Consider the following 12231-nt stretch of genomic DNA (forward strand, 5'->3'; position numbering starts at 1 on the left):
TAGAAAACATTTGCTAAAGTCTAGGGACACATTTAGTTGTCACAATGGGTGGGAGTGGGTGGGTGGAAGCCAGAAGAGCTGCTAAAAGCCTACAATGCATAGGACAGCCCCCTCAACAAAACTTATCTTGTTCAAATTACAGTGCCACTGACAAAGAGAAGCCCTGGTTTACATGAGTTAATGTGATCTAATTCTTGCCAAGAACTCCCACTTATTTCTACTATTGTTTTCCTTTTGGGTAAAAGTGAGTTGTTTTTTGATTTTTGTTTTTTTTTCCTTCAACATATCAAAAACTTTCACTTTGGGGATGTTGTTTTTGTTGTTTCCCTTGCCTAAAATATTCTCATTCCAGATATGCACATTTTATTTTATTCAGACCACCCAAATGTCACCACCCTAGAGACAGGGAATTCAGGGCATACTGTGCATGAATCAGGTCCCTGCACAATGAACTGTATCCACACGATAAACTCCCCTAGGGTCTGTTGTATTACCCCACTATGCCTAGGAGACTAATTTATAGTGTCATCTATTGCTGTGTATGGTATCCAGTCCTGACCATCAAATCAGCATGACCAGAAGACTCAGATGTGTGGAGTCCACCTCATAACCTCACTTGGACAAGGAACCAACCCAGCAGTCCCATCCAACTCTTCCCAGCCAGCAGCAGCCCTCTGACCTCAAAGCATGGACAGTGGTGTCACCTAAATGGAGACCACGATACAAAGAACAAAAATCAAAAGGGGAATTAAAAAATAATTTGAGGCAATTGAAAATGGAAATACAATATATAAAAATGTATGGGATGCTGAAAAACCAGTTCTAAGAGAGAAGTTTATAGTGACAAATGGATACATCAAGAAAAAAAGCTCAAATAAACAACCTAAGCTTACACTTTATAGCTCAAGGAACTAGGGGGAGAAAAGGAAGAAATTAAACTCAAAGTTAGGAGAAAGAATGAAATAACAAATATTAGAGTAAAACATAATGAAAGAGTGAGTAGAAACCATACAAAATATTAACAAAATTAAAATTTGATTATTTCAAAAGAGAAACAAAATTGAAAAAACTTTAATCAGAAAGGGAGATAGGGAGAGGGGACTCAAGTAAATAAAATCAGATATGAAAGAGGAGTTATCATAACTGATACCACAAAAATATAAGGAATCATAAAAAAACTAATATGAACAACTGTTTGTCAACAAATTGGGCAACCTAAAAAAATAGATTAATTTTTAGACACATGCAACTTACCAAGACTGAATTAAAAAGAAATAGAAGATCCAAGTGATCAATAATGTGTAAAAGATTGAATCAGCATTCAAAAACCTCTCAACAAAGAAAAGCCCAGGACTAGATGATTTCACTAGCAAATTTTGCTAAACACTCAATATTTCTTACACTATTCAAAAAAAAAAAAAAAGAGGAGGAAGCAACTTTTCCAACCTCATTTTGTAAAGCCAGCACTACCTCGATATTGAAGCAAGATAAGCACGTTAAAAGGAAAAAAAAATACATTCCAGACCAATATCCCTGATGTACATAGATATAATCATCAATTAAATACCAGCAAATTGAATTCAGCAGCACATTGAAAGTACAACACACCACAATCATCTCATCCATGAGATGCAAGGATAATTCAACATATATAAATAAATAAATAAATGTGATATAACACATTAATGAAATGAAAGATAAAAATCATATGTTCATATCAAAGATACAAAAAAAAGCATCTTGCAAACTTCAACTTCCATTCACAATAAAAACTCCAACAAATTGTGTCTAGAAGAAACATGCTTCAACCTAGTAAATTCTGCATATGACACTCCACAGCTAACACCAAACTCAATGGTGAAAGGTTAAAAGCTTTTTGTTTTCAATCAGGAACAGGACAAGAATGCTAGTTGTCATCACTCCTATTTGACAGAGTACTGGAAGTCCTAGCCAGAGCAATCAAGCAAGAAAAAGAAATGAAAGGTATCTGATTCAGAAAGGAAGAAGTAAAACCATTTGCAGATGACATGATTTCATATATCATCCTGAACTTCACTTAAAACCTTATAGAGCTAATCAACAAATTCAGTAATGTTGCAGGATATAAAATCTACATAAAACAATTAGTAGAATTTCTATTTAAGTGACCTGAAAAAGATACAAGGAAAATAATCACATTTATAATAGCATCAAAAACAATAAAATAGTTAGAAATATATTTAGGAAAGTAGGTGTAAGATCAGGGTGCCTGGGTAGCTCAGTCAGTTAAACATCTGCCTTTGGCTCAGGTCTTGACCTCAGGGTTCTGGGATCCAGCCCCATGTTGGGCTCTCTTCTCAGCAGGGAGCCTGCTCCTTCTTTTCCTTCTATCTCCTACTTTGTCTGCTTGTGCTCTTTCTCTCTCTCTGTCAAATAAATCAATAAAATCTTTAAAAAACTGGTGTGAGATCCTTATATTGAACACTATAAGACTTTGGTTAAAGAAATTGAAGAGTACAGAAGTAAGTGGAAAGATAACCTGCATTCATGGATTGGAAAATCAATACTGTTAAAATATCCATACTACCTAAAACTGTCTATAGATTCAATACAATCCATATCAAGATCCCAGTGACTTTTTTTGCTGAAATAGAAAAACCAATCCTGAAATTTATTTGAGTTTTATGACACCAAAGATCCCAAATAGCCAAAACAATCCTGAGAAAGAAGAACGTTGGAAGCATCACATTTCCTAATTTCAAGTTATAATACAAACCTATAGTAATTAAAACAGTATGGTACTGACATAAAAATGGACACAAACCAATAGAACAGAATCAAGAACTGACATATAGACTCATGCATATACAGTCAACTAATATGTGATGAGAGAGCTAAGAATACTCTATGAAGAAAAGAAAGTTTCTTCAATAGAAAATTAGATCTTAACATGCAAAAGAATGAAACTAGACCTTCCCCTACCTTACATCTCCCAAAAATTGATTTGAAATGGATTAAAGACTTAAATATAAGGCCTAAAACCATAAAGCCTCTTTAAGAAAACATAGGGAAAAGACTCTTTGACACTGGACCTGGCATGCTTTTTTGGATATAACATCTAAAACAAAAATTACAAGGGAGACTATAGTAAAATAAAAAGTTTCTGCACAGTGAAATAAATAATTGACAAAATGCAGAATAGGGTAAATATTTGCAAATCACACTATCTGATGGGGAGTTAATATCTAAAGTAAATAAGGAACTCATACAATTCAATAGAAAAAAATCCAATTTAAAAATGGATAAAGACCCTAAAAGAAACATTTTCCCAAAGAAGACATATGAATGGCCAGCAGGTACATGAAAATTTGCTCGACATCACTATTTATGAGACAAATGCAAATTGAAACCCTAATGAGATATCTCCTGTTAAAATGACTATTATGAAAAAGAGAAATGATAAGTGTTGGTGAGGATGTGGAGAAAAGGGAACCCTCGTCTACTATGGTGGAATGTAAATGGGTGCAGTCACTATGGAAAACAGTATAGAGATTTTTCAAATATTTAAAAATAAACCTACCATATAATCCAGCAAACTCACTCCTGGGTATATATGCAAAGGAAATGAAATCATTATCTTGAAGAGACATCTGAACCCTGATATTCATTACAGCATTATTAACAATGGCCAAGAGGTGGAAACCACCTAAGTGACCATCAGACATCAATAGGTAAATGGATGAAGAAAATGTGGTATAGATAGGCCATGAATTATTATTCAGCCATACAAAAAGAAGGAGATATTGCCAGTTGTCACAACATGCATGAAATTTCATAGCATTGTGTCAAATGAAATAAATCAGACAGAGAAAACAAAGAACCTATTATCTCATTTCTATGTGGATTCTAAAAAAGCCCAGCTCAGAAAAATAGACTGATGGTTGCTATGGGCGGGAGTGGGGAAGGGGAGAATGGGTGAAGGAGGTCAAAAGATAAAAACTTCCTCTTATAAGATAAGTAAGTTCCTGTGGTATAGTATACATCATGGTGACCATAGTTAACAATACTGCAATGCATATTTGAAAGTTACTAATAGATTAGGTCTTAAAAGTTTTCAACATATGAAAAAATAATTCTGCTTGGGGATGAATGTGATAATTAAACTTGTTATCATTTTGTGGGGCTCCTGGCTGTCTTAGTCCATAGATGATGCAACTCTAGATTTTGGTTGTGAGTTTGAGCCCTATGTTGTGGCTAGAGTCTACTTAAAAAAAAATAATAATAATCATTTTGCTCTGTATACATATATTCAAATTATTATGTTGTACAGCTTAAACTAATGCAATACCATATGCCAATTATCTTTCAAAAAATTCGGAAAACAGCCTAAGTAAAATTAAATTAAATTCAATTAAGTTAAATTAAGACTTTCCTCTACCCCCACCTTCCTCCTCCAAAAACAAAAACAACAGAAACAAAAACTAAAATCTATTTACTGCAGGTAGTTGGAAGGTTGGAAAGTTATGGTTATCCCAAAGGAAGAAAAATGTGACCCATGAAGCCTGGCCTCATGGGTCAAGAGTGCTAAGGAAATTATATTTATTCTAAGGATCTCTGAGTGGCTGTGTTAGCTATGCTGAGGCTGATGTAACAAAGTATCTTAGACTGAAGACTTCAACAGGAGACATTATTTCTTACCAGTTTGGATGCTGCAAAGTCCAAGATCAACGTGCTGGCAGAGTTGGCTTCTGGCCCTTTCCTCGCTTACCAATGGCCTCCTTCTTACTGTGTTCATAGATGGCAGAGAAAGAGTGCTCTGATCATTCTTCCTCTTCTTATAAGGAGATTAATTCCATCAGGGGGTGACCTTCCTCAAGACTGCATCTAAACTAAGTTACTTCCCAAAGGCCCCACCTCCAAATACCACCACATTGATGATTAGGGTCTCAACATATTAATTGGGGGACATAATCATTTGATTCATAAAAGAGTCTTTCAGACCTGTAACTTTTTCTCTATTTTTTTCTTTAAGACATCACTTTGGACTTACTAATGATTCATGATTTGCATGCGTGTATGTATATGCAAAACAGGTACATGAACTATGAGATACTATGGAGTTATCATGGGGTGGTTATGGAGTAAACAAGAGAAACAATGAGTAAAATCATTAAAAAGAAAAAAGTACCTCACAAAAATCTCTGTACATCATCTGTGTTCTCTAGTATTTTACTGATAATACACTTGGGTTTGCTAAAAAAATCCCCACAAAAAATCTATTAATATCAATTGGTTTTTAATTGTTGTATGAAAAAATATATATAAAACTCCTATGCAGTGCTTTAAGGCAACAGTGCTACACTTTTTTCAACAATTTCTTGGGAATTTTGTCTTGATTTACAAACTTCTTTAGTTCCTTAATTAAAAAAATATATTTATAAGTAATCTCTAGACCCAATGTGGGGTTCAAACTCACGACCCGGAGATCAAGAGTTGCATGCCTTTCAGATTGAGCCAGCAGACACCCTCTCTTTGAGTTCCTTCTTTAGAAAAACTATATGTATTATCAGGAAACTAATAACAGAAAAAATTTAAGTTTTTTTTTGTTTTCTTTTTAAAGATCTTATTTATTTATTTGTCAGAGAGAAAGAGAGTGAACGAGCACACAAGCAGGCAGAGTGGCAAGCGGAGGTGGAGAGAGAAGCCGCTTCCCTGCCAAGCAAGGAGCCTGATGCAAGACTTGATCCCAGGACCCTGGGATCATGACTTGAGCCGAAGGCAGTGGCTTAGCCGACTGAGCCACCCAGGCATCACTAAAAGTTTTTTTTTTAGAACAACTTCAGATGTCGACACTGGAATCAAATCATTATTTGAATCCTGGTGTCTCCTAGTTTTGACCTATGTGACTATGGTACAGTTATTCAATCTCTCCACATCTCGATGTACTCGTCTGTTAAATAAGAGAATAAAAGCACTTGTTTTGTAGGACTGTGATGAAGAATAAATATATTGATAGAGGGAAAACAGCTTGTGATAAGGACTTGATTGACGCTAGTTTGATGTAGGGAACTATACTTTCAAGTTGCGTATCACAGTACTGGTTTATATCTGTTTTCTAACTTAGTGAAGAGTATCTTTTTTCATGCCCCAAAATGAAATGTGTGGAAGATAAATTAAATGGCCATAACCTAGCCATGACTATTACATTCCTTTCTCCTTCTTCCCCTCCTCTTTTTCATCATCATTATATGTAGAAAGTTCCAGATCAAATCTAAAAAAAAAAAAAAAGAAAGAAAGAAAAAAGAAAAAAAAAGGCAATGGAAAACCAAATGTTTATTTTTGGTTGGTCCATACACCTTACACTAGGCTAACAAGCATAAGGAATGCCTTGATCTGATATGAAATTCTATGAAGGATATATGTCTCCAATGAAATAAAGTAACATGGTATAAAGGGTAGAGTTAATGAGATTCAGGTAGTAAGTGATGAGGATTCTGGAAAGACTGTGGACTGGTAAGAATGGAAATATTCCCTCATGGTTACAGCTGGCAAGACAAGAAGAGAAAGTTTCTGGGAAATCATAGCAATGCTCCACATTCACTCCCCTGAGGGAGAATTTTGCAAAACTATCCATTCGTTTGTCTCTTCCTTCTGTTTGCTGAGAATATCTACTTTTTTTTTTTTTTAAGATTTATTTATTTACTTGACAGAGAAAGAGTGAGTGGGAGGAGGGGCAGAGGGAGAGGGAAAGAATCTCAAACAGGATTCCCATAGAGCGCAGAGCCCCATGCTGGATTGGATCTCATGACCCGAGACCACAACCTGAGTGCAATCAAGAGTCAGACACTTAACCCACTGAGCCACCCAGACACCCGGAGAATGTCCACTTTTCGAATAAGATACAAGGAACATAAAATGGAAAATGGGAAAGCAAATTAATATTGAGTAAGAAAATAAGACTTCCCTGTAAGAAAGCACTTTCACTCTTAGAAAAGCAGAGGAGTTGGACTGATGAAACTTGCAACTATTTCAAATGTCAGCGCTGGTAAATACTGGTGATTGTCTACCTTCATTCAATCAGCAATCGTTGTTTACATTGTCACATTATACCACTAGTGATGTTTCCCAATTGCTAAACTAAAATTCCTCCAAGAGATACTGTAGAATTTGGAGATTTATGATAAAAGGAATAATGCAATAAGAACAAAATTTTGTTTACAGGATACTGGTCTGTAACTCCTATCTTCCTCTGTGATTAACAAACGTGACTTAGTGCAAGATTTTGTGGTCCCAGAATATCCTAGGACTGAAGACTTGGGCTTAGCTCTCCTTATTGGCAATTTGTTCTCTCTAAGTCAATGTATTGATCTGGAAATTGCTTTTTTATAAGACATAAAGGGATTGTCTAGAGACTGCTGATTCATGCTCATCTCTTTGTATGTCTGTCCCTTGTTCACTAGCAGTGGGCATAAAATTTGTCATTATAAACATCTTTTCTCAAAAAAAAAAATGGAAAACAAAGATGGTCTCAGACCTCAAATTTGCCTTTTCGGACTTCATCAATAGGGTTCTAACAGTGGGGGGACACTATCTTGGTGACGGCAGAATGAGTCATGCTGTAGTGGTAACACATTTTGATTCTACAGAGGGAGGATGCTGACTTCTCCAGGAGACAAAATCATGAAATGGGGTTTGGTCAGTGAGGTGTTTGGCTGCCAATTTTGAGTGTGTGTAGATGTTTTGAGGAATAATGTTGAAATCAGGAGAGTCTGCATTTGAGTTTTGACTGCATTTTTGATTCAGTGTCTGGCTTAATGTGACCTTCTACCTCTCCTTTCCAATAATTTCTACACTTTTGGGGAGATATATGTCCATCTGTTTGATTCACCACCAAAGAATTATGAGTGAAATGAAGAGATGAGATATTATTATTATTTGTTACACTTTCTTGTGGGATACGGTATAGAAATATATATACTTTTTGCAGAATGTCTATTTTGAATGGAAGTCTGACATTTGTCCTTCATCCCCCTCACCCGTCTGTAGATAATATATCTCATATATAAATATATATATATGTGTGTATACACACACACACACACACATATATATATACATATGTATATATATATATATATATATATATATATATATATATATATATATATATAGTGATTGGGGTAGTCCTGCCAAAGGCTTACTTTGCTTCCTCTGTCTGCTAAACTAATCAAATGTTCACTCTGCTAAGAAAGGTAGGACCAGGAAAGTTTTTCTTATATTTCAACTGCCACTTGAAATAAAAGACTCAGCCTCCCCTAGATCATTTGAATGCCTTGTTTATAGTTGGCATTCACCCTAATGCATAGGTCTTGAATGCTTTGAAAAATATATCAAGTCCTTATGAAGTAGGGGTTTCAGTTTCTGAAATGGAGTCTGCAAATATGCTCTCAGCACTGTTCATGGTATTCACCAAATATGGTTTATAAAGGGTTAGGTTGGCACCATTTGGATATGGCATGGATGCAGAAAGTTCCTGAAGCTCCCCATCAAGGATACAATTGTTTTCTAAGTTTCAGAGCTGAATGCTTCATTAAATGCTGGAGCATGCAACATAATGGGGTGCCCAGTTGCTAAATTAATATTTAGCTACCCAAATTCAGAGACAAACACCTTGATGCTTCCCTCAGGTCTCCACAATTAACCACATTTGTTCATCTTTCCCAATACGTCTCAGTAGACAGAGAAGAATGTAAAGTTTTAATTCGCTAATCACCCAGTTGGATCAGGGCTGTGGGGGGAGATGCTAATCGTCTGCAGACATCTGTAATGACCCTTGGACAAAACCGAGGAAAACTAAATCAAAGCTTTGACAAGGGCAGGAGAGCGGAAACAGAAGCCCTAATTGTGGCCATGTGAAGTGCACTTTCCCTTTTGTATCTTTTGTAGTAGGATTGCACAATACCGTGTAAAGTAACTTCTATGGACAGCACCAAAAATGACTTTTTCCATCTTTTGGGACAAATGGTCAAACTCCATCTGTGAAATACGGGAAGAGAGACCGACATTATGGTGCAAATGTAGCAGACAAAGGGGTTGGGGCAAGCTTTTGCCAGTTAATTTTGGCTAACCTGCAGAAAGCCTATTGTCAAGCCGGCCATGCTTCACTGAGCTCCCTTCCACTTTTGTTGTCATGTTTCCTCTTTATGGTTAAGTGAAGCTCAAAACAATGACAAAGAAATATGCACTGAGTCACATATTCTAAGAAATAGACTGTACTCTCTTCAAATCGAAATAACGGCACCTTAATTCTTGGATTTTCCACATTTTCATGGGGAAAGCTCCCATTTGCTTTCTTTGACTCTGTATCAGTTCATGCAGTTCTGCCAAGGGGGGAAGCTTGGCGGGACACTGGCACTTTAGCACTTGAAATATTAAGATGAACAGAACAAGCAAAAAAAGGTAAGCTTGCTTCCTTGTAGTATTTTGAGTGTCTGTTTCTTGCTGGTGGAGGTTTAAGTTTTCTTGGTTAAGAGAAATTTTGTTTAATATCCATCCTGTGTCAGATAAACTATTCTGCCGATTTTTTTTTTCCCCATGGCTAAAGCACGGGAAGGGAAAAAAAGAAAAAGAAACTAATGCCACTCCACTTATAAAACAAAGGGAAAAGCCATGGGTTTGCACTTAAGTATAGACTACACTGATAAAATTGTCAGAGGTAAGTCTCGTGTCCCCAAAAAAGCCTAAGTTACTGAATTTCCTAGGCTCAGGACTTTTTTTTTTTTTTTTTTTTTTGGATAGCTCCCAGTGAATTTGTTTTTAAGGATGCAACTCTGTTAGGTAATTCGATCATGGAAAAACATAAGCATGATCTAAATAAGCTTAGTCTGAAATCAAAAGAGCTGTCAAGTATGACTATTTCTGATTCTTCTCCATTGCACTCTCTTGTCATGATTAAAATAACCCTGATAAATAGATATTTTACAGCATTTTACTTTAGAATGCCCTCCCAAACAGCTAAACTTCAGAGATGTCTTTTCTTTTCTTCTTCTTCTTCCTTTTTTTTTTTTTTTTTTTGGTAAAAGTTGCTAAGTCCTCTCAGGGTGGATGGCTGACATTTACAGCATCCCATAATTGCCCTTTTCAGAGTTGTCTCCTGGAGAAAGGATCTAATGGAGAGATGAATCTTTTTACTTTTCTCCCCACAGCAAGTTCTCTGCTTTCAGCCCTCCAAAGTCTCTAGTATTGAGTTTTCTTGCTGGAGGAAAAGCAAGCACCTTTCTCTAAAACACTTCCTAAAAGCCCTCAGTCAATACCTCAGTGCTGCACCCTCCACAGTCTCGAAAGCTCCTCGCCCTGTCCCTCCCTGTGTTCCACCTCTGGTGCTCAGCAGAAGCCTCTCCACACGCATCCTGAGTTGGTAGTCTTTTACCATCCCTGGGAAAATGCAAAATGCATTGATTCCTCCTGCTCTGCACTTTCTGCCCACTCACGCAGGAGTAAATGGAGTTCTTAGGTGAAGGACTCACGTTACAAAACTTTCCACCTCTTCAGGAGTTGCACACGCCCATTTCTAGAGATGAGCGACAACAACGACAAAAGAGAAACTCGGTCTCTGTCATAAGTCTTTCAAAGGCTGCTTGGAGTATTTCTGAATTAGGAAAAGAAAGGTTTCTTTAAAAACATATCTTAAGGACAAACACCATCACATCCTGATTTTGCAGCAAGTTGCTTTGCTTTCCTGGGAGTTATGTCCTGTGGGGGGGAAAATTGATATACAACGGGCAAAGAGTTAGGAGGACAGCCTCCCAAAGAAGTGTGGCACCCATGTGACCAACTGTATCCACTTCTGGGGGTGAAGAATCCAAACAGGACATTCAGAGTTACCCTGTTGTTAGGCTCAGGAAAAAGGCAACACATTGTCTTTAAATTTCATTTTCTACTCTCTCTTAGGAAAGAAGTAGATTCATGTGGAAGTAAAAAGGGCTGATGACTTGATGATGTCATGTTTTGAACTCAGAGAATGTTGCCATAGAATGACAATTCAATACCCTCTTAAATACAGAATATAAAAGAAAATAGCATTCATCATGTTATTGTTTGGAAAGGATTGGTAGGCTACAGATACAAAGGTGTAAAGAATACATATTTTTAATGAGGTTACTATGGATATATGTCACTTTTAAAAGGATTGGAGAGTTCTCTGCTGCACGGATGTGAATAGGTAACTGGGAGGGAAAATCCACACAAATGATCTATGATTTCTCAACGTGAAATCAGAAATTCAAGGACTGTCCTAGTAAAATTTTTAGTAGCTTTTCTCATGATTGTTTACTTTGAAATCTGAAATTCTCTGTTCCCTGATAAGAGAAACATGCATAAAACAGTATCTGAGCTAAAACTGTTTGGTGAGCTGTGATCTGCAGCTTTTCTTCCTTTCATGATTTCCAGAGATATCTGATGGGGATACAAAGTGAAATTCCTAAATTGTACTATGGAGAGATTTTAGGAAAATTTTGTACCTCTCTAAAATATGGAATTTCCACAAACTTTGATCACTTTAAAATTTAATTAATAGCTTCTTTAAATTTTAGCAATATCACATATTTCTTTTTCCATGCTTCCTGTACACAATACTCCATTGTAATTTTGTAAGTGTTGTAAGTTTATGCGTTGAGGTTAATTGAATCCAGAGTGGAAGAAGGAATTGGGGAAAGAGCGAGGCTAATGAAAATGTCAATTTCACATTTCAATGGGACATAGCATTAGTTTATAGTGGGGAAAAGCATTACAAATTAATGGAATACAAAATAATGTGAAGACTGTGGACATATACGGGGTATGTTCCAGCATCATCTGCTCTTAAGGTCTCATGTGGGTGATTCATTCCTAGTCCCAGGTCACACTGGGTTTTCCAATATTTGTACATTGTACACCCTCTTGTTTTCCAATATTTGATCAGTGTAGATCACATTACTTTTTTGATGACTATTTTAGGTTTTGACTTTAGGTTTTGACTGTTTTGATAACTGACCTAAAATAATAAAATTTAATTTCTGAAATTTTTCAACTAAGAACAACACCTGCTATAAAATCAGTGTGTTTCCCTCCCCCCCCCCCAAAATCAGCTTAATTAAGCTGGAACTTAAAGAGAGGATATGGGTATTAATTAGATAGCATTTTATAGGTACACATGTATTAGTATGAGAGTTTATACAGAGTATTATATTTATACAAAATATAAGCAACTGTTAC

This window comes from Lutra lutra, chromosome 9, assembly GCF_902655055.1.
Source record: "Lutra lutra chromosome 9, mLutLut1.2, whole genome shotgun sequence".
NCBI lineage: Eukaryota > Metazoa > Chordata > Mammalia > Carnivora > Mustelidae > Lutra > Lutra lutra.